The 23,819-nt window shown below is 34.6% G+C and overlaps 1 pseudogene; it reads left to right on the forward strand.

Annotated features, from left to right (window-relative positions):
* Nucleotides 1–22,587: 22,587 nt before the first annotated feature.
* LOC112623246 lies at nucleotides 22,588–23,479 on the forward strand (annotated as a pseudogene).
* The last annotated feature ends 340 nt before the right edge of the window (nucleotides 23,480–23,819 follow it).

Raw genomic sequence — 23,819 nt, forward strand, 5'->3', positions numbered from 1 at the left:
CGCATTATATAATTTTCCCATTATCAAAATCCCACATCATTATTCACAGGAAACATAATACACATTTATCACTGGGAATATAGAAGGTTTGCAACATGATTCTTTAATATAAGAAGGCTTCTTAATTATGAAAAAGGTTTTGTTTTAGTCTACCATTGCAAAATACCATAGATTGTGTGGCTTATACCAGGAATTTATTTTCTAAGAGTTTCAGAGGCTGGAAGCCTGAGATTATTGTGCCATTATGGTTGCTTTCTGGTAAAGACTTTTCCTGGCATGCAAATGGCCACCATCTTGCTATGTTCACATGACTTCTTTGTAAAGGTTCTGAGAAAGAGGAAACTAGAGAGAGCAAGCTCTCTGATCTCTTCTTATAGGATGTCAATCTCATCATTAATTCCTCACCCTTATAACCTTAGCTAAACCTAATTACCTCCAAAGATCTCATCACCAAATACCATCACAGTGGGGGTGAGGGCTTCAACATATGAATTTGGGGAAATACAATTCAGTTTATAGCAGTCCTAACATCTAAAACGGTTTCTTCAGGTAATTTGTTGTCTTGGATACCAACCCTTTATCATACATTTGCAGAATGTTTTGATATTGAGCAAATATATGAAAGTAGAATTAATTTTTAACAAAGCTATCTAAAATATTGTTTATTCATTATTCTACAAATATAGCATATAAAAAGAGATGTTTGAAGTGTACAAGTTTAGGGTGAATCAATGGTCATATGCCAGGTATGGGATAATTAAATAACAACTGTAATTATTTTAAACTATGTAATTTTATCATTAAGCAAATACATGTTTTCAGTTCACGATTGTGTAGTATCAGCAATTATAGAGTTTCAATGTATCAGCATAAAGTATAATGTAAATGTATATTTTATCACCACAAAGGTAGAAACCAAAATCTGAATACTGATATTTTTTCTTAATCTGAGATTACTATAAACACATTTTTCCTAATTGAATTGTAAATGATAAAATACGTAATTCTTAATTTGTTAATAATTTTGTTATATCTAAAATATTGTTTATGTTATTTATAAATATTATGTGGAAATAAGCGCTTAAGATGATAAAGTTACAATGTGATTAACATTTCAAGAATTCAGGTTATATTTTCTTTTCTTTTCTTGCCAATTTCTTAATCTTGTATGGGCTTTAACTTTTAGTATAATTCAAGACATCACTGAACAAATTTGAATGCTGAGGATACATCTAACAGTCTCAAATGCATGAATACATTTATGAACATGAGCTTAACGTTACTAAGGGAAAAATTATATTGGTTTTATAGATGCATCTGAACAAATATAAAACCCTATTGGTTGTATAGGTGCATCTGAACAAATATTTTTTGATTCTTCTCATAGCTGATACTACATTTGCATAAATGTTTATTTTAAAAAATAAACCTTAGAGTAGGAGAAAAAACAGTAAATAAGATAGGAAAATCCTATTTTCATATTTTCTGCCTAAAATCAACTGGAATATATTTATTGGATTACCTCTTTTTATCTCAAAACTTTCCATTCCCTAACTGACTTCCATGAAGAATGTTACAGGCTTACAACGTTTCATAAATTATCTTAATTTAGGGCACCATTGGTTCCCAAGTAAGCTTCAGCTGTTGAGACTTCACTCTGCATAGCTTCAGTCTACATACACTTTCCCTTGTGAGCAGCTGCTCAAGGCTCTGTCAGAAACTAAAGTCCACGTAGGTAATCAGGTGTGCTACCAAAGATTCTAACGGTTATACTGGTCTTATCTACTGATAATTCAGAACCTTCTACTTAAACAGAAGTATTCATCATTGGAAGTCCCTTTAAACCAGCTACATGTATGAAGATTTCCTGTTATCCAGGGGTTGGCAGGCCCCAAGAAGACCATGGAGTGGCTACAAAACAGAAGGCTATTCCTTAAACCCATCATGGTCTTAACTCAACAGATACTGAGATGTGCCATCCTAGAAACAAAGAGACAGCTTAGAGCTCAAAAAATAGAAAAAAGATAATTGCAGAATCTAAAAAATAACACTTTTACAAACAAGAAAATATTCTATTTTTTAATAAAGATATTTTCAGATAAAGGGAAGATCACAGAAATGCTAGAATAATATATCCTGGTATGTGGGAGTGGGAGAAACGTCACAGGACAGGAGTGAGATAAGTAATACATTAATTAGTAAGATTATATATATATACATACACACACACACACACACACATATATATACTTATAAATTCAGGGGGTACATGTACACGTTTGTTACTGGGTATTGATCTAGACAGAGAATTTATGACTAATTAGTAGGAATTTTAAAGAGGAGTTTCTGTTGGTAAGAACTGAAAGCCTTTTGAAAGTGCATATTTTCCATAGGAAAGCAATCTGGAAGCATGACATCTTACTGATACTATGAAAGTCCCTGGACTTTCATTTCGTCTCATCATTGTTTTCATTAAAGCGAGATGTAACTGGTAGTCTTTGAAATACAGAATTCAGTAAGTTCAAGCGATATGATTTTGTGAGATTTTACCTGTCTGAACCATGGTTTCCTCAACTGTAAAAGAAAATACCAATGACTTCTCTTAATTGTTTAATAATTATGAAAATGAACATAATAGGGTTTTCTACGTTTCATTCAGTTGTTTCTTTCTATGAAAATAGAAAATTGACAAAATTCTGAAAATAAGCCTTTTAAACTAAATTTGTATTGATTTGCATTCCATACTGTACTCTCGCCTCAAGAAAGTTATAGTGCAATGTACTCTTCCGGTATTAGGGAACTATATTTTAACATCCTCTAGTGTCCCTAAAAACTCTAAATAACTTGTAAAAATTAAAGATTGCCTTTTAAAAGAATTCATTTTAATATAATAACATTTATTATAGAATAATAATTTTGCCATATTGTGTCATTTGTGGAATAATGTGAGACATTTCAATTTTAACCTTTATCATTATGAAATAAATTTCTCATAATCTGCAGTGTGTAAAGGAGCAAGAACTAGCTAATATCTTAATGTTTGCAATGTGTTTGTATGCTTCTAGCTGCAGTTTGATTTTAAAGGTTGAAAACAAATGAAAACATGTCAACAAATTAAGGAGTATGAACAGTTAGGATGGAATAAAATTTGCTTTTGCATTACTCTATTTTTGTATCCTGGACCCTAAGAAACTCAATCCTAGTAATGCTTTCAAGCCCATGAGGATTTAAGAAAAATACTCAAGAAAATAAATGTGCATGAAGAGATTGGAGTGCAGAGAGATGGGATTTTTCAGAGTGACAGGATCGTGTTCCACGTGTGTGCACAGATACCAGAGGGCACTATCTAAGACCAGAAAAAAATAGTTTCTGTCATCTCCAGATGTAAGGAATGACTGCCCAACAGGGCTTTTCAGACTGTTGAGAAGTCTGCGGCATCCAATCTGCCTCCTCCATAAAACAGCCTCATCATTTGAGTGTTCCGTGAAAACTGGAGACACGTGATCTTTACTAATCAAAACACCCCCTTCTAGTAACAGCCCTTCAGTATTTTCAATTCTGGTAGAAATGACAACTAAACACATACTAGAAGTAGCAAATAGAGAACACTGTCTCATGAATTGGTAAGATATACTTCACTCTCCAGGCTTTGTATCACTTAATGATATTAATTAAGAAAAAATCATCTTGCAAGCATTTATAATTTCATTTATCCTTTATAAAGTGTTAATAGGTATGCAGCCTTATGGGAGTAGTTAAGCCTAAATATCAGGAGATGATAAATATTTCAAAAAGACTGCTTTTATATAATAACTACAATCTGCCATTGCTATGAGATATTGATATTTATCAAATTATCCATTGAGAAACAATAATTTACTGAAAATCAAGATGTGAATTATAAAAATTATTGTGTTTAAATAAAATCCTTTTTAATTTCTAGAAATTACTTGTTATAGTCAAAATATTATGACAATAATCTATATTATCATAGCCATATGGATTAATTTTCCTTTACATTTATGTAGATACTTCTCTATTTTATCACCAAGGCACATTATATTGAAAGAAGAATAGGGAAACCATAAAAAATGCTCTGGAGACATGTTTAAATTCAAAAATTATTTATGTTTGCAATACATGTAATTTGTAATGTATGTTATTTGCAATTTGGAACATGTTATGCTCCTTCCAATTTTAAGAGTAGAAAGATTGTACATTAGGATTAGATCTTATGTTCAAGAGTGTGAATTCAAACTCATAAACTAAAACTGTGTTGTGAGTACATTTAGTTTCACAAGTGTTAACATCCTTAAAATCTTATGAAATATAAAATTTCAACATTGTCTCACTGATAAAATAAAGGAGAGCAGAAATTAGAGACAGATTTCAGGATCACCATATAAGAGTCACTGTTGCCAACCACCTACCTTGCCAGAACTTCTCTCAAGGGAAGATGAAACATTCTTAGGAAGAGCAGTTGTCCTGCTTGACCTCAGAATAGATGATTACTACTTTGCTAGCTCCTGCATATTGGTCTCTACAATATTTTAATCAAACAAACATGAGATTGACCACGTACTACTCTAGCTATAATAGTTTTTCAAATGTGAAGCTTCAGAGATCAGTCAAGGACTGGAAACAACATCAGCGGTTATATACTAGCCTCAAAATGAAGCATACGGATTAGGAAATTTCCAACGCAGTTCTCTGTAACACTATTCTGGTGGTTGCTACGAAGCATGAGGTACCAAGTATATGCCAATCTGCTGATTGGCAGGGAAACTCACACATCCATTTATGTCATGGGATTTACTCCATTAGACAAGAACTGTTTTCTTGCCTTTTCCAGTTTGTATAGGGCCACCTTCTTTCCTTAGCTGACTCATGGCCCCCTTCCTCCATCTTCAAAGTCAGTAACATCAGGCCAAGAAGTTTTCATGATACTGTATGGTTCTCTCTTTCAATTCTGTCTTCCACTTTATGGATCCTAGTAATTACATTGGGTCCACTGATATAATCCGGAATTACTTCCCTATGTTAAGGTAAAATGACTAGCAACTTTCATTTCAACGGCAATCTTAATACCATTTTACCCTGTAATTAATATATTACCAGGTTCCATAGGTTAGAAGGTAGACATCTATGTGTTTTTGCTGCTGCTGTTGTTGTTGTTTTTGGTGGGAGGGAGTATTATTCTACCTACCACATCTGTTGTCATTAGGTGAAGATTATTCAGACCACAAAGTGTACAGAATCCATCTGTGCTCTTCCAGGCACACTACAGATTGTACTAGGGCTCTGTGGGAAACCAGTGGCAGCTAGAACCATGGGGACCACGGTCAGATCCTTTGTAATACCTAATAGCATCTTTATGAGCTTTTAATGAGCTTGAGCTTGTGCAGCTTGCTTGGAGGTGAGCCAAACTTTCTCTGGCTGCTTGGTAAGTAAAGACTGTTCAACAAATTCCAGACAAGTTCTCACCATTGTAAAGTACACCAAAGTAAGATGTCAAGCAGATAATTAAGTCATAGTTTATGATTTTATTTTATATACATGGTTTTTATACATATATTATATAAAACATATAATTCTATAAGAAATAATTATTGATGGCCTAATTGCCTGATATTTGTGACCATAAATAATATAGGTCCAACTTAATTGAGAGTCCAATTTGCTTTATCCACCATAAGACCAGTCATGTAGACATTAATGACCTGCACACTTGACAAAACCCTACATGGGAATATAACAACGTATTGTAAAAGTAACATTATAATCCACAATATCACTTATGAATTAATTCACTGTATTTAGATGTTCCCACTCAGTCATTTTTCTCTTCCCTGTTCTTCTGGGAATATCTGAAAAATAGGACAAATACAATTACTACCTAGTTATGCTAAGAATTTTAATACCCAAGAAACACGTTTCCTTCATATTCAGAGACAGAGCTCTAAGAATCTCTGAATGATTTTAGAATACAAAACCTTTCTACTTGCATTATGGAAAATATGAAGGAATATTGTAATTGTGATTTATGTTTTAGTTTCTCCCACTCTCCTGCAAATCTACTGAACTAATTTATTTCCTCTTTAAAACCTACAGAAAAGCATCTTCTATGCTACACGTTTCTCTCGCCATTCTCCAAAATACAGTGTGAATCAAGTCATGGTGCTGAGCAAGAATCCTTTCCCTGAGAACTGTTGATAATACTGACTAGCACTCACAAGTGCTTCCCTTGAAATATTTTCAGTCATCACAGTCCTGGATGCTATGAGTCATCTGATGTGTGTGGTTATTTATTTATTTATTTTTTGGTTTGTTTTTTGCTTTACATATATAGCACTTGGTCCTTATTTCACTGATGGAGTAGTTAAGAAAATAGATTCTGCTGGTTATTTCATTTTTCTTTTTCTTTTTTTAAATAAAATAAAAAAAATTTATTTAGAGTTTTTCAGAGTTACACTCCGAAGTCTTTCCCACAGAACCCCCCAATCTCAATGGAAGTAATATACTTAAATCATATAAACAAGGACAGTGCATGACAGAAATCAAAATGCTATTTTGATTTCTTTAATGCCATTTATAACTGTTCATTATGACACAACTAAATAACTTAAGCATATTTATTAAATTAATAATGGCAATTTTAGTTTTTTTTACAGCTGAATCCCTCAACCTAAAGACAATTAATTTAGCACTCTTTTACCAGTAGACACCATTCTGCTAAATAATCAGTCAATAAAGGAAAAGTAAACAAATGAACAAAAACCAGTGAAAAATGTGTATACATAGTTAATTTTATTATTGGGATAGATGGAATCTATTTATAGATGATAGGAATGTTTATTTGAAGAAAAAATTAGGTTCACATCATTAAGAAATTTATGTGAATACCTATTAATGTGATATATATTAATAGTATATTGATACATTAATCAGAATATATTAATTTTTCCTTATCTGTTATTTTTATTCTATTTACGACAGTGGAAATCTATAAAGTCAGTATTAATTTTCCCTGGAAGAGAAACAAATTGATGATGAAATATCAGATACTTTCACAAAAATATGTAAGTTGAGACGAGAATATTTGGCTGTCTTTTTCGCACCAAATTTAAAAATTAAAGTTATTTTTGATCAGCTTTACAATTAGTCTAAAAATTAGTTTAGAACTTTAAAAACAAAGAAAGTCAAAATGAGAAGCAGATGGGCCTATACTTCTGTAACATGAACTGTCTGTTTCTCCTTATGATCAAAAGAAAGGCAAGAAAGGAAAATGGAAAAAAACACCCAAGATTTCACAGACATTGCTACACATTGCCATGTATTCATTAGATAGCCAAATATATTCATATTGAAACACTTATTCTTACTCAATATGTTCATACTATCATGTTTGAGTCCTTGGCTTTAAAAATATTTGATTGAAATTAGGTATTTTACACTCAAAGTATTAAGGGTAGATATTAATGTAAATTTTGTTTATAGTCTAAGGTTTGTATTTTTATAATATTGGAGACAGTGAAAATGTTTACTTAACCTGACATTATTTCAATTGTGACACATAAATACTCCTACAGTGTATATTTTAATAAATGTAAGACCCATTCAAAGGCATAATAAACACATATTAAATTGTTAGTTTTACCTTATTATGTCTATTACAAAAATTATGAAAACCTGTATTTTTACCAGCAATCACTAATCTCCAAAATTCTAAGCTCATTAGTGTGATAGAAACACCTAATTTTCATCGAGAATGATGAACAACTTATGGTAATGGCACACAGATTGAGAGAATTTTATGCTAAAAAAATTAAAAATAAATAGGAGGGTATCCAATAATAAAATTTTAGGATTTATGGATCCTCTGTCCTTCAAATACTGCAATATTGGACCAAATATATAATTTAGCAATAAGGTGCTAAAAATAGAACTTACTAATAAAGACTTGCTTCTTCATTCTCTATTACGCTCACACGTGCTGCAGAAATATATCAAGCCATCATCTTCTGGTTTCTAGTCCATCACTGGCATATTATTTCTCAGATCACATTTTTGCCATATATTCTTTGTTCAGACTGAGAGTTCATGCAATTTCTCAGTCTCATCCTGGTACTACCAGTACTACCTCACTGACAAAATACATATGTTCCAAAGACATTTTAAAATCACATTTATGTCAAAAATCATACTTTTATTACTGAATTACATTATAATCAAATGTTCTTATGAGGGGAATAATACCATTTTAAGCTAAAACATTTGCTTTGCATTTTTCACTATTTTATATCAGGAAACTTTGATCACTACTAATAGCCATCTGTCTCTTTCCACTCAAACTAAAGCATCTTTTGCAAGACTATGATTGTCTCATATGGATATGTAAGTATTTCCATTTAAATATCACCTGTTCTCTTCTGCAGGAATTTGGTCTTTATTACCTGTTCCTGAATGACTCTTTCTTATTTCATTATCCATAAATCCTCTCATACTCTCTTTTAAAAATCTCTCAAATCCTTTCTCTTTTATTCCCCTCCACTTACATTTCTTTGCTTAGGAACTTTCAATCTTCTTTTTAGAATGGCACAATAGCATGTTAACTGGTTTCAGGTCTCCAGTATTACCAAGCTCCCCATTTAATATGACAACTAAAATGGATTTCTGAGACACACTAAGTACATTGATTTAATGCCCTATTCACAACTTTCTATTGTGTCCTAAAGAATATCAATTGAAAAATCAAAATGGGATTGGGGAAGAGAAACAAAATTCCATAGATAAATAAGCTTAGGAAATTGCAGACATAATTCTTTTCATTGCTGTAGGCCTCTCAGGGTATTTTGAAGTTTTAGGCATGTTGAATATCCAGGAAGAAAGAATAGTATGCAACATTTTCCAAACCTATTTGTTCATAAATTCTGTGGCCTAGACAAGGAGCCTGTAAATACTTAATGAACACAATTTGAAAAATTTTGGGCTTATGGATAGTTTCAAACTTTCGTGTGTGGCAAATAGGAGTGCCTCTAATTCTGTCCACATCTAAAACCAGCCTCAAATCAACTCTGCTCTTCCCTGTTATTCTTGCTACTCTGAAACAGTCACTTACAGTGCCTCCATTGGTGATCATACTTCCTTTATTATTTTTTTTCCAAGACAGGCTCTTGCTCTATCACCTACCCAGGCTAAAGTGCGATTGCAGGAACACAGCTCACTGCCATCTCAACCTCCTGAACTCAAGCCATCCTCCCACCTCAGCCTTCTGAGTCGCTGGGACTACAGGTGAAACCACCATGCCCACCTATTTTGTGTGTGTGTGTGTGTGTGTGTGTGTGTGTGTGTGTAGAGACAAGGTTTCCTCATGTTCCCTATGTTGACAAGGCTGGTATTGAACTCCTGGGCTCCCGTCATTCTCCTGCCTCAGCTTCCCACAGTGCTGAGATTACAGGTGTGAGCCACCATGCCTGGCCTAAATTTGCTTTTATATTTGCCTAATATGTCCTTTCCTGGGAAAACTCTTGTCCCACTCTCAAGAATCAGCACAAGTATTGCTTTCTTTAATCGAATATCTACCCTCCCCAACCTGTTACTTAAAATCATTTGAGAAATCTCTAGATCTTTACAAGTGAGGCCCCAGTATCTGTTTTAATTCCTGAAGTTGGTTCTGAGAAAGTGTAAGTGTTGAGAGCCATTGCTCTGATTCTCATAAAAAGAAGTCATGCCAACATGGGGCCACTGTTCTAGCTGATGCCCCTATTACAGCATTCGTCATGCTGCAGTGTTAGTTTACATGTTTTGTCATTAAATCAGGACTATTACTGATGTTTGTATTTCTGTAAAGTATTACTATTCTGATACAGAATAGGTATTCGGTAAGTATATATTATTAATTACCAAAAAAAGTGTAATCTAAAATTGGACTTTAACTTCCTAGTAGATATGGACATTTTACAAATATTTATTATTTTGTATTATAACAGAAAGGCAAAAAACTCGCATCCGCATATAAGTGCCATCATCATGAACCAACAACTATTTTAAATGGGTAAATTAGAAAGATAACGTTATTAAAATGTTGAGAATTGTATAAGTAAAAATTTTATGTCCTTGTATTTGGAAGAAGACTGTATAGTAAACAAACCTGAAGGGCCAAGTTAATAATCATGGTTGTTGAAGTACTATAAATCATTTAAGCTTTGGAAAGATAGATTACATAAAGCCTCGGCAAACTTGTTGTGGCAATGGTATTTAACAAATTGAGATAAAAATTACTGTATGGAAGACTATGTATGGAATAAATGATTTATTTTGCCAAAAGCACTGTATAAGCTTGGGGGGTAGCTCTTAATAAAATAGGTCTGAAAAATATTTTTCAAAGCAGTAAAAAGAAAAGTGACTCTCAGTGTAAACAGTGAGTTTGCAAATAACCTATCCTTAGAGCACCACTCTTAAATATATGGTTAAATATAGCAATATCAGAAACCAATCAGAAACATTTAAATAAAATTAAAACCTTAGACGTAACAAATTGATATGAAATGAAGGCCTTAGTGAAGAGTTAGATCACCAGACTTCTAAAAAATAATCCCCCAAAAAACACATAAGCCAGTTTAACCTTGGTGAAAGTTTATTTCCCACCCCAAATCCATTCTTTTCTTTTTCATTTGCAGCAAAACCCTGATTTTTGGGGAGTGGCATTGTGTCCATCTATAAAACTTTATATTTCCAATGATTTGAGCAGAACCAAGTCGTGGCCAATAAGATGTAGGTGGAAGTTTTAGATAAGACTTCTGGAAAACTTTTTATTATGAACTGAATTTACCTGGCAGTATTTTATAGTCCTTCTGCCTCTCATGAAGACATGACAGCTGGAGCTACAGTGATTACCAATGGCAATGAGATGGTCTTGAGGATGAAAGTCACTTACAAAATATGTTGAGCAGAGAAGAGATAGCCTAAGTGTTGTGCATTATGGAGTCATCACACCTACCCTACATTATTTACTTTTTCACATTTTATTTTATTTCACTGAGTTGATTTTTTTTTCATGTCTGCTGCTAGTAACAAAATGCAATACCCAATTGATAGACAGTGCTCCTTCTCAGAAGACTGTCATCTCACTGGTGCTGTTTAGTACTTTTTTTCTAGGAATACATGCCTAAATATCTTTTCTTGACATGTAAAAAGGGAACCTAGAGAAATATTATTATTTTCTGGCTTTTCTGAAGGTCCTGTCTATCCTCTGGATGGCTGATATCCAACATGACCATAAAGGAGAACCTAATCACTATTTATAAGCATTACAGAAGTATGTACAACATTCTTCCAGTACTGAAGTAAAAGATACCCTGTGGTCAATTAATTAGGGAGCTTCAACATTTAGAATAAGTGTAATCATTGGCACATTTTTCTAAATCATTTTATTTAAGAGACATTCTTCATGCACCTGTAATTTGATCAAGGTGACTTAAGAATGATCTTAGGGAAGCATGACTGCACTTGACTGTAACTAAGGAAACACATATTAAAATAATTACTTTTAACTGTGTTCATAGAGCTTGAAGAATACATGAAGAGAAGGGAGATAGACTAAAAACACAAGAAATAATGAAACTGAAAGGTAAAATATGATAATGTTCTGAGCATTAGTCACTGGAGAATGTGCCTAATTTAAATAATTAAATTTACATTCTCTGTGTATTCATTAGCACAAGTCCAATTCTGACTGTTAGGCTGTAATGAATTCACCAAAATAGTGCCACCCTGTTGGGATGTCTTTGACTGGACAGCTGGCAATTCTCAAGTGATTTATCTCAGTCACTGGCATTCAGTAGCCTCAAACAGACCACTTCTACAGGAGCATGACTTTGCCCAATAGTCTTCATAAATCAGTTTTATTCAAATTTTAACCTATTTTATTCCAAAACCCATATAAGAAATATAATATATGGAAAGAACAGGAGTGTTTTGTCATTCTCATTCTTAACTTCTATACAATCTCTTCTAATTGCTCATTTTCTTATATCTGGCTTTAGTTCTTCCATCACTGATGAAATATAGCCATTTATCCAAGGTTCAGTGCTTGGATGATGCCCTTCCTCATAAAACATCCTCCAGTTATTACAAATGAAACCTTAAGAACTACAACCTCATCTCCTTTTTGGTTAAATTCCTCCAGAGCTGCTATACTTGTTGTCTTCAATCATTTTCCCTTTCTCTGCTTAATCCACCCTAATCCAACTTTTAACCTCTCCATGAAACTGCTATGTAAACATCATGAGTATCCCTCATGTTGCTAAGTGCAAAGGTCAGTGTTCTTTCTTCATCTTCCTTGATCTAACATCAGATTTCCAAACAGTTTATCACCCCCTCCTTATCAAAATACTCTCTAGCTCTTTATTTTCCAGGACCCTATATATTTTTGAGGTCACTTACGACTCAACAATTCCTCATTATCAGGTACTTCAGCTGATTTATTCTCTTCTCTCCAATCCTTCATATTGGTGTGTCTGGGGCTCAGTCTTGATCCTCTTTTGTTCGCTATCAATACTCATTTCCTTGGTATTCTCAGGACTTGAAATACCATGTCCATTATCATCTCATTTCTGAGGCTCAATACCAGTGAAAACATGCATAAGTTGCTTATCCTTTCTATTAATCACTTTCCTTATTTGTAATATAGAAGCAAAATACAAATTTACCTATTTCTTTTTGTTCTTCAAGGCGGTTCTCCCACTGTCTCTACCTTGTAAGATGATTGTGTAAATTAAATATTAATGGATTTAAATTTATCTTGGCACACAGTAGGAGTACTAGACATGTAAAATAGAAAAAAGGGTGACAGACTACGGAGAAAGGTTAGCAAGAGAATTTACTCTTCAGATGTGACCGAAAGTATTCACATCCATTGATCTGAGATTGCCATTCTTTCTTCTTCTCTGGAGAGCCTCCGTGACTTTGAATGACACACTTAAATGCTCGGGCCTTGGTTTTCTTTCCAATAAAAGGAAGGGATTGATCTAGATGACTTCCCAGATCCCTAATAGCACTAAAGATGCATGCTTCTCTTGAGTGTTCAGGATCAGGGCAAAGTTTCACACCAAAACCAGTCCTTGCCCTTTGAACATGACAATTCCAGGATGATATTTATTTTTCACATTGATTCTAAAGGATATTCAGAGGGAGGGTGAGATTTACAGTTCAACATTGGTTAGGAAATGAGAAAGGAGCTGGTGTTCATCCTCATTACCTGGTATGACTTCTGGATGGTGAGAATCCTTGAAAAGAAATAAAAGGACAATTAATGAGTAAGACAAAAATAATAATATTAATAAAAGCAGGGGTGATATTCAATATATCACAATATTAACACAATATTAACAATAGGAATGGCATGGGCACTGACAATGAGAATATCTTTCAGGTATGTAGGTATATTCCTGCTAAATGCCACCTCTGAGTGTAGGAAATTTTTGCGGGACTAAGAAAGGTCAATTAAGATAAACTAGATGAAGGAAAAAATAAGGAGAAATTGCTATTAGCTCACTCTGGGAATAGTTAGAAGTTTAAATTTTAATAAGATTTGGAAAGAAAATATATTAAATTCTCTAGCTTATTAGTCCTTTAAAAATATTTTCAGACTCACAAAATTTCCCATTACATATTCTGCACTTTGAGCCACCAAGATGGTCATCTAACTTTTTAAAAGATGACTGTGAATATGCTATTGTTTCTATATTATAAACAAGGACAGTGATGCACTGAGAGGTTAGCAACACATGCATGTTTTCATAGGTAGTGAGCGACAGAAATAAGATGATACTTCAGGTATTCTAGCTTCTGGGTCCCTCCCTTAGATTTGTACCAGCCATTTCTTCTCACTGGACATTTCTGCTTACTACTCTTTTTGAAAAATGCTTTAGATAGAGGACTGAGAATGCCCTCTAACAGCAAACAGTCTAGATATTTCAGAGGAAGGGTTTATTTTTATCACTCAGTATTAGAAAACCTATTTTGATCTCAGTAGAAATGAATTTATTTGGCAACTTCATTAAATTCTGCACATTTATTTTTCTGGCAATATAACTCAAGTGAGGTAGAGGCCTCTTAGATCGGCATTCAGTTTCCTGTCTCTCATTTCTACTCCCTTGCACTATAAGGTAGTAGCAGCTTGAATGCTTCTGAGCCTCTCAACAGCTGATGCTCCCTGTACTCTCTCTGCCACTTGGCTACTGACTTCTGGCAGCTCGCACTGGCAAGTACGGTCCCCACTGTTTCTAGGCTCGGAGGAGCAAATGCATATAGCGTGGTGGTTAAGAACACAAGCTCTAGTGCCAGATTTCTGGGATTCAGATTCCTACTCTGACACTTACTAAGAGTGTATGACTTTGGACAAGATACATATCTTCATGTCTCAGATTTTTTTTTTAATCTGTAAAGTTAGTATCATAATAGTCCATAACTGATATAATTGTTGTAAGGATTAAATAAGTTCATCAGTCTACGGTGCTTAGTAAGTGCTCAGGAAGTCCACACTATGATTTATTATTAAGCTTCAGTTAATTTACTAACACTAACATTTCCATAGAAACTTCAGTTTGCTTTTGAATTTTTTGATTATTCTAGGAAAAAAAAAACTTTTTAAAATTGCTAATATACTAAGAATAAAGATAGTATACCAGTATTAAAAAATGGTACACTGTTTAAGTTCTTTTTATTCAGTGTGCCTCTCTTTTATCTAGTAGCCCTTCCAACCCTGCATTTCTGTGATTCTTACCATTTTGCATTATTTTGATTGCAAACACATACAATTAAAACTTCATTCCCAATATTTCACTTTTACAATTAGAATATAATGATCCTGTGCTTTGTATTTTTCTACATATATTTAAAAATAAACCTGTTTCAATGACTGCCATTAAAAATATTAAAATGCAACTGTTGTGCTAATGCTTAGGAAATCTTTTTAAACGGGTTTTAAGCATGCATCAGTTATCAAGGAGATATGCCAAGGGGGCTCAGTTGATTTTTGGTGATACTAAGGAAGTTCTTGACTCCTGGGCCTGCGACAGAATGAGAAAGAAACCAGACTGCCTTTGACACTCACTGGGATATTCATCATCATTTCAGTAAGGGAGGATGGACAGGGTGATTACTTCAGAAGCTCATTATCTTTCTCTAGTCCTTATGCTTATAATTCCAGTACTTGCCAATCCAGAGCAAGATTTTCCAGCTTAAAAATATGGCTAATATTTTCATAAGTCTTGCATTTTATAGGGTACTCTTAGGAGTTGGAATAAAGAAGGAAAGCACTGGGACATTTTCATGGTCAGAATATTGGTATGATTTTCTTTCCTTGAAAATACAAGTGAAGTTCAGGATTAGACTGTTAATATATTTAGCCCTAAATATATTATGAATCAAAGCTTTCTTTTTACTAGTCAGAAAAATTAAGAAGCCAGAGAAATGTTCTAATCTAATCTATCAGGTACAATACTCTAAGTAAGTGAAGGTAGATACAATTAAAGTAATTCAATCAATATTAACTAACCCTCCCCTACTTCATGTACATTTCTTTGGCAGAGGTTTAAGAGGAAATAGACCAATGAGGTATAAGCTCTGCCTTTATACCACTGTATTTAGGGAAAATAGGGTGAAAGTTGATCCTAATCTAATTAGTAGAATCTGGAGAGACTTTTTAAATGCCCGAGCACTATTCACAAATCAGGACTACTAGGATTAGACCATGCCTATCATAAGCTTAACTAAAATCCAAACCTAAGCCTCCAGCTCTCCCTGGCTTTACAGGTAGGGGCCTGCGTAGGTAAAGCATCCTTCAAAAAGAGCCATTAACACCACTTCCACCAGAGGGTGCAGTCTTCCTGAGACAAAGGAAGCCGAAAGAACAAACTCCTCCTCCTCTAGAACCAGTGACAGAAGAATGAAATGGAAAGAGTTGTACAGTTCATGACACATAAATTCTTTTATTTTTGTTCTTGCTCCCAATAAACTCAAATTTCTTTGAGCTGTAAAACCCTTTGATTGTAACTATTTTCAGCAGGTTTTCATTCTTCCTCAAATAGTTATTTCAAACTCTGATGTATGAGGCATTGGGCTAGGTGTGAAGATCCAACAGTCAGTCAAGGAAACATGATTAGACACATAGGGTAGTAGAATTTTCAGACAAAAAACAGCTTTTACCTTTTAGGTACCTGTTGTTAAAATGTGCTTAATTTAGTTGACCATGATTAGGTCAGGAAAAGTTGAAATTCACTATACAAAGTGAATTGCAAATCTTCCTGACTTATAAGAATTTGTACTTGTAAACATAATATTAATATGTTCTATAACATAGTCCCAAATTTTTACTCCAAAGGTATCTAGTATAATACCTGAAAAAGTGTGCATTCTAGTTAGACTAAACTCTCAATCCAATTAAAATGGATTGTCTCACAGCGCCCCTTACCATTGGATGACTTAGCACAATGTGGTTACCTCAGCCTAGAATCCCTCTTCCTCTTCCTCCAACCTTTCAAATCATAAAAACCAGCTCAAATTTTACATAATCCATTAGTAATTCTCCAAGTGAAAGAAATGTATTTGAGTTTAAAAACCCTTTGGTTAAAGTATTTTTAGCAGGTTTTCATTCTTCATCAAATAGTTTTTGCAAACTCTAATGTATGAAGCATTGGGCTATGTGTGAAGATACAAGTCAATGAAACATAATTAGACATAAAGGCTAGTAGAGTTCTCAGACAAGCAAGCAAATCACTATGATACCTATATATTTGTAGTTATAATATAGGGTACTAGGCAACTAAAAGACATCCCGGGTTCAGGATGTCAGGAAAGACAACCTTGAAGACATGAAGCCAAGGGTGCCTAGGACTTAGCAAATCATTGGTTGAAATAATTAATGAGCTCCAAGTTAGAATTCTGATTATTTCAATTTGCTGCTCAACATCTTGTAATGACTCCTTATGTTATACAAAATGGAATCTATGCTGCTAAGCACTTACAGTTGCACAGGAGGTGGTCAAATGAATAGGGGCACAGGAATGGGAAGGAAAAATATTTTGGGCATAAGAAAAGCCTGAAGGAGAAAGAGCATGGCACACAGGGTAGTTGGCATACTTTCTCACTTTCCTAACCCACTACATAATAAAACAGGCTTTATTTGATTTTATGTAAAAATACTGGAGCATCTTTTAAAAAAAATCTTCACCATCAGATGGTAAGTTTTTTATTTGAAAGAAGTTGTTACATTCTTCAGAATGTCATATACACACAGCCTAGGACACTGATCAATTAACTGTCTTGAATGCAATTAAATATTATACAATATTATTGTTGAAAGGAGAAAGGATCAGTATATAGGAAAATTAGGTGTTTTCTCTTTATATAGTTTATATGCTGTCAAGTGCTATCAATTATTAATTAATATTGAATTTAGCTTCTGTGCTTTCCAGAAATTATTTTAACTTACCCTCCACTCTGACATGTCCAGTTTTTGTACATAGCCAACTACAATGGTTTCCATCTATCAGAACTCTCCACTTACAATGTCAGAAGTTGATGTAATGTTTAATGCCTCTGGCACCAAAAGTCTTTCATCTTTCCTGACTATATCGAGCTAGAACTTTATCCCTTCTTTCTATAGGGTCAGAGAAAAATGTAATTCCATCTGTATTCAATTTTACCATGGTTTAAAACATGAGCTATAGCCTAGGAAAACATGTGATGGTCACTTAGCAAATATCACCGCTGTCACACTTCTTTTCCCTAGAATGACATTGATTACTCTTCAATACTGCCTCTCATAAGCTTCTGTTTCTTATTGGTGTTACCTTTCTTCTTTTACTTTTTTTGAATGGAGAGTACAAATAACTTTTTGGTTTTTTTCTGAACCAGTTGTGAGTAGTTTAAAGATTTGATATTCCATCCCCAAATTCCTAAGTGTGTAAATCCTGAAAACAAGGACATTTTCTAACATAACCACAATATGACCATCAAAATCAGGAAGTTAATACTGGAAAACAAATATTGTCTGTTATAAATTGAATTGTATTTCTCTCAAAATTCACACATTGAAGTTCCAACCTCCAGTACCTCAGAATGTGATTCCATCTGGAGATAAGGCTTTTAAAGAGGATATTAAGAAGAGGCCTGTCTAATCCAATCTGATGGGTATCCTTATGAGAAGAGAAAATTCAGACATGAAAAGAGACACAGATGCACAGAGAAATGATTAAGTAAACAAGCAACAAGAAGGAAGAAATCTGCAAGCCAAAAAGAAAAGCCTCAGGAGATATCAACATTGCCAGCACCTTGATCTTGGAAATCCAGCTTCTAGTGCTATGAAAAAAAGTAGTTTTTTAATTGTTTAAGCTACCCAGTCTGTTATTTTGTTATGGAAGTCCTAGCAAGCTAATATGCCAATGAATATACAAACCCCATTCAAGTATTTTAAGTTGTCCAATAATAAAATGTAGAGTGAAATATCCAAACAATTGTCAGTTGTATTTAGTCATGTTTCTTTATTCTCAATAAATCTGGAACAGTTGCTCGTTCTTCCATTGACTTTCATGATTGTAACACTTGAAGAATAGACTTGCAGAGCTATTTTATAGAAATACATTCAATTTCTCTTATAATTCCTCATGAGTAGATTCAGGTAATACATACTAATTTAGTCACTGAATCCTGTGTTGGACTTTGGCCCAGTGCTTGTGATATAAAGTTGATCATTTGATCAGAGTTTTGTTTACTGTGATTATCTAATTTAAAGTTTGTCCTTTTCCTTTTAAAATTATTTAAGTTCGTTGTTGGTGTGTTAATTTTCATGGGGAAATAGTTTGAGACTAGGTCAGTATCCTGGTTGCTATGCTTTGGATGTTTGTACCCTCCAATCTTTACGTTGAAATTTAATTCCCACTGCAGAGCTGTTGAAAGATGAGGCTTAATGGGAGGTGTATGGGTCACAGAAGTAGATGCCTTATGAATAGACTAATGTCCTCTCTCAGGGGTAAAAGAGTTCTTGCAAGAGACCTGGTTGTTAAAAGATGACTAGCATCTCACTCCTCTCTTTCTTGATTACTCTCTTGCTATGTGGTATGTGCACACGCCAGGTCTCATTTACCTTCTGCCACAAATGGAAATGGCCTGAGGCCCTGACCAGGTGCCCAATCTTGAACTTTTCTAGCCATCAGAATTGTGGGCCAAATAAGCCTTCTTTCTTTATAAATTTCCCAGGCTTAGGTATCCTTTATAGCAACACAAAACACTCTAAGATACTGATTCTTATCAAAATTTTAAGCACCATTTTTAGCATCCATGATTATTCTTGCCTGTATCAAGTTGTATGATGTTTACCAGATGGTGCATTTTTAATTCCTTCATTCCTTCTACATACATAATTTTCTTCCATAAAGGAAGATTTATCTTCTATTTATTTATCCATTCATTGATGTAATTTATATATTTATTTATGTTAATGTTTAAATCATACCAGATTTTAAAAATGGGAGTCTCTTCAAGCTGGCATCTGTGTTCTTTTGACATGTCTTCAACATTCTTTGATGTTTTCGTTTACAACATGACATTCCAGGCTCATCTTTTACTGTTCTACTCCTAAAGTTAGTGATTTCCTCAAGAAACCTTTGTTCTTGTTAATGACAATTATATTAATATTTAGAAGCCAAGATCCAGGTGCTAAATGAGCTCGTTTTATTGGGGTGTCACTTCTCCCAGACCCTTTCAGTTTAGGGGACAGAAAATGTGTGTGCGTTTGTGTATGCATGTGTATGTGTGTGTATATAAAACCATGAGTTCACACTGATAACACTAATTCCAATCAATATCATAGGTTTTTTTCTTTCTTTTTATATTTATAGCTTTCCTTTCTAACAGTGAGAAATAAATCTGCTCAATATTTATCAATGTAAATAGACTTAGCTCTTATGCATGTAAAAATCTGTTGATGACAATATCTAGTGTGAACACCCTCTGCCTCTGCCCCTTTCTTAGACTCTACCATTCCATGCTTGGCCACTACCACAACCTCGTTTGAATATCCTCTTCCTCTACTCAGGGTAGCAACTCTATTTCACTAACACAAGACTAACTTGATCTTACCCTCAGGTGAATTATTTAGAAAGGAAGAAAGCAAAGAAACATACAAACTATTTTTTAAATTAAACATTTTTTCTAACTACGGAATTAAAGATGTTCTAGATATCTACCAAAATATGAGTTAAAGTGATTCCAAAATTGCAATAATCTTTCTTCTGTGACTGTTTAATTAGGCAATCTTATCAAATTCTTCTAATGGGAATACAAGCAGGTGTGCATTTGGACAAGCTCTCCCCCTCTTTAGCTTTTTCATTCTGTTTTCCAAGTATTGAAAGCAGTCATGTTCACCTGATTAAACAAAAACCACCTGGGAGCATACAACTTAAATCTATAAAACTTTTATGTCACATGTATCTTAACAAATAGAAAAAAAAATACTGATGAATTAGTCCTACTCCACAACAATAAAATCATAATCTCTGGTGTAAGGCCCAATCTAAAACAGTCTCTGTTTTTTTTTGCTTGTTTTTCTGTTTTCTAAAACAGTCTCTGTTTTTTTGCTTGTTTGTTTGTTTTTTGAGACAGAGTCTTACTCTGTTGCCCATACTGGATGGAGAGCAGTGATACAACCTCCATTTGTTTCTATCTTTAGTTAACAATCACTGTAAAATATTCTCCCACTCTTTAAAACTTACTTACCATAAAAATAACATACAGCCTAAACTTACTGTAATAGGCAAATACTAAACTTGCCCTTATACTCTCTACCCTGTGAGGTTCTGGCCTTACATAATCTAATTTCCTGTAATGTGGGTAGCATTTGCTTTTAGCCAATAAAAAATGTCAACTGTGAAGTAATTTTACAGATGTAATACAGGTTCCAAATCAGTTAATTTTGATTCAATCAAAATAAGATTATCTTGGGTGAGAATGTGTCTTAGTCTATTTTCTGATGCTATAACATTGCTAACCACTAGGTAATTTATATAAAATAAAAGTTTATTTCTTACAGTTCTGGAGGTTAGGAAGTCCAAGAACATGGTGCTGGCATCTATTGAGGGTCTTCTTACTGCATCATCAGATAAGAGAAGGTTGAACAGCAAGAGAGACCAAGGCACCAGAGGCCAGACTCTCTTATAACAACCTACTGTCAAGATAACCTCTCCCTGGATAGCAATGTTAATTCATCCATTCATGAGGGTTGTGCCTCCATGACCCAATTACCTCTTGTTAGACCCCACCTCCAAAAACTGCTGCATTTGGGATTTAGTTTCCAACACATAAACTTTTAGGGGGATACATTCAAACCAATAGAAACATGACTTAATTAGTTAAAATCCCTTAAAAGTGGGACTGGGCACTCCTTAATGAGAAAGACTCTCTCTTCATCACCGGCTTAAAAAAAGTAAGCTCCTCTGTTGTGAGAAGCCCTATGGAGAGGGGAATGTGGCAAGGAGCACAAACAGCTACTGGAAGCTAAGGGTGTCCCCTTGTTGACAACCAACAAGAAATCTGAGATGTCCGTCCTACAACTACAGAGAAATGAATTCTGCCAACAACCTGAGATCTTGAAGATGATCTTTCTCTAGCAAATCCTTTAGATGATGATGCAGCCTGACCAATACCTAAACTGAAGCTTCTGACACCCTAAGCAGAGGACCCCATTAGGTTCCATCCAGATTCCTGACCCACAAAAACTGTGAAGTAGTGAATGTGTGTTGTTGAAAGTTGCTAAATAAATGAGATGATGTATTATGCAGCAATAGAAAACTAATACAATTGCCAACATCATGTTGACTGCTGGGCAATATTCCCATCCTTTAAAGGGGATTTATCTTATTTGGTTATACACATGGAAAAAGTAGAGAATTGGACATAGGGTAGATGATCAGGAAATCTTTTTTATTGATTGGAAATATTGGATAAAAATAATCTATGGTATAATGAATATGTCTGGTCTGTTATATTTCAGCTTTCCAAAGAATATTCACACTTCCAAGGAGCACTTTTGATGTCACTGTCTTCTTCCTTTGTGCTGAAAGTCAATAGTTTGACATATTTTTTCCAATGGGTCTCTTATAAAATGCATATTTCAGTCTCTCCCACAGAAATAATGTTAAAACCTAACCCCTAATAAAAGGGTATTAGAAGGTAGGGACTTTAGAAGGTAATGAGGCCATGAAGGTGAAGCCTTCATTATGGGATTAGTGTTTTTATATGAAGAGAGAACAGAGGAGAGATTCTCTCAATCAGATAGATTAATAGATAGATAGATAGATAGATGATAGATAGATAGATAGATAGATAGATAGATAGATAGATAGATATTAATAGATAGATAGAGGAGTCCCGCGGGTTCCGGCACCCGGACCCACACTCGGTCGGGGTGCTCTGCTGAGTAACACTGCCGTGGCATTCGAGGAGCTGTGGTCCAGCCTGCGCGGCGGGAAGCGGCGGCGGCGGCCCCAGCGTCCTAAGAGAAGCTGAAACCTATCAACACTCTTCAAAATGCAATGAAATGTACCACGGACTGTATCTCAACTGGCACGCAGGACATGCTTGGAACCACATAATGCTGGTCTTTTTGGACGCTGTCAAAATGTAAAGGGACCTTTACTTTTGTACAATGCTGATTCCAAAGTGGTTTTGGTACAAGGCCTTCAAAAACAATGGTTGAATTTATCTGCTGCCCAGTGCGTTGCAAAGGAAAGGAGGCCGTTGGATGCTCATTCACCCCAACCAGGAGTCCTTCGCCATAAGCAAGGGAAGCAACATGTTTCATTCAAGAGGGTTTTTTCATCCAGTGCCACAACTCAGGGAACTCCAGAAAAAAAGGAAGAGCCTGATCCTTTGCAAGACAAATCTATTAGTCTTTATCAACGATTCAAGAAGACATTTAGACAGTATGGAAAAGTTCTGATTCCAGTGCATCTAATAACTTCTGGTGTTTGGTTTGGAACATTTTATTATGCGGCCTTGAAAGGAGTGAATGTCGTTCCTTTTCTAGAACTCATTGGGTTACCTGACAGTGTGGTAAGCATCCTGAAAAACTCCCAGAGTGGAAATGCACTCACAACATATGCCTTGTTTAAGATTGCAACACCTGCTCGGTACACCGTGACTTTGGAAGGAACATCCTTCACTGTGAAGTATCTGCACAGTCATGGCTACATGTCCATGCCACCACCCATCAAGGAATATCTACAGGACAGGATGGAGGAGACAAAGGAGCTTATCACAGAGAAGATGGAAGAAACAAAAGACAGACTCACTGAAAAGTTACAAGAAACCAAAGAAAAGGTTTCCTTTAAGAAAAAAGTGGAATAAGGTGCCTTATAGCATTATAGAAGTATAGCAGTATAGAAAATTCCTGCACTTTAACCCTTTGGAAACTATGGGCAAAGATACGTGTGTCTGATTTTTTTTTTTTTTTTTTTTTTGGTTAGTTGTCTAAATATACAAGTTCTCTGAGGGTTAAAGAAGTAAAATACCTTTTAAAGTTAAATATCACTAGAAAAATCAGTGTTATTACAAGGAAAGAAATGAACCCAGTGTAAGAATGTCCCATCAGTAGCAGTATTAAGCAGTGGTGAACGTCTTAGAAGTCATATTTCTTTTTCAAGGTCTTCAGAACCACACTTGATTTCTGCTTTGTTGCAGCTGTAATTGACGCACACTATAGGCAGTTGACTCCTTGAATAACCAGTGTGACCCATAAAATAGGCTAATACTGGATCTTA

Source organism: Theropithecus gelada, chromosome 4 (assembly GCF_003255815.1).
Source record: "Theropithecus gelada isolate Dixy chromosome 4, Tgel_1.0, whole genome shotgun sequence".
Lineage (NCBI taxonomy): Eukaryota > Metazoa > Chordata > Mammalia > Primates > Cercopithecidae > Theropithecus > Theropithecus gelada.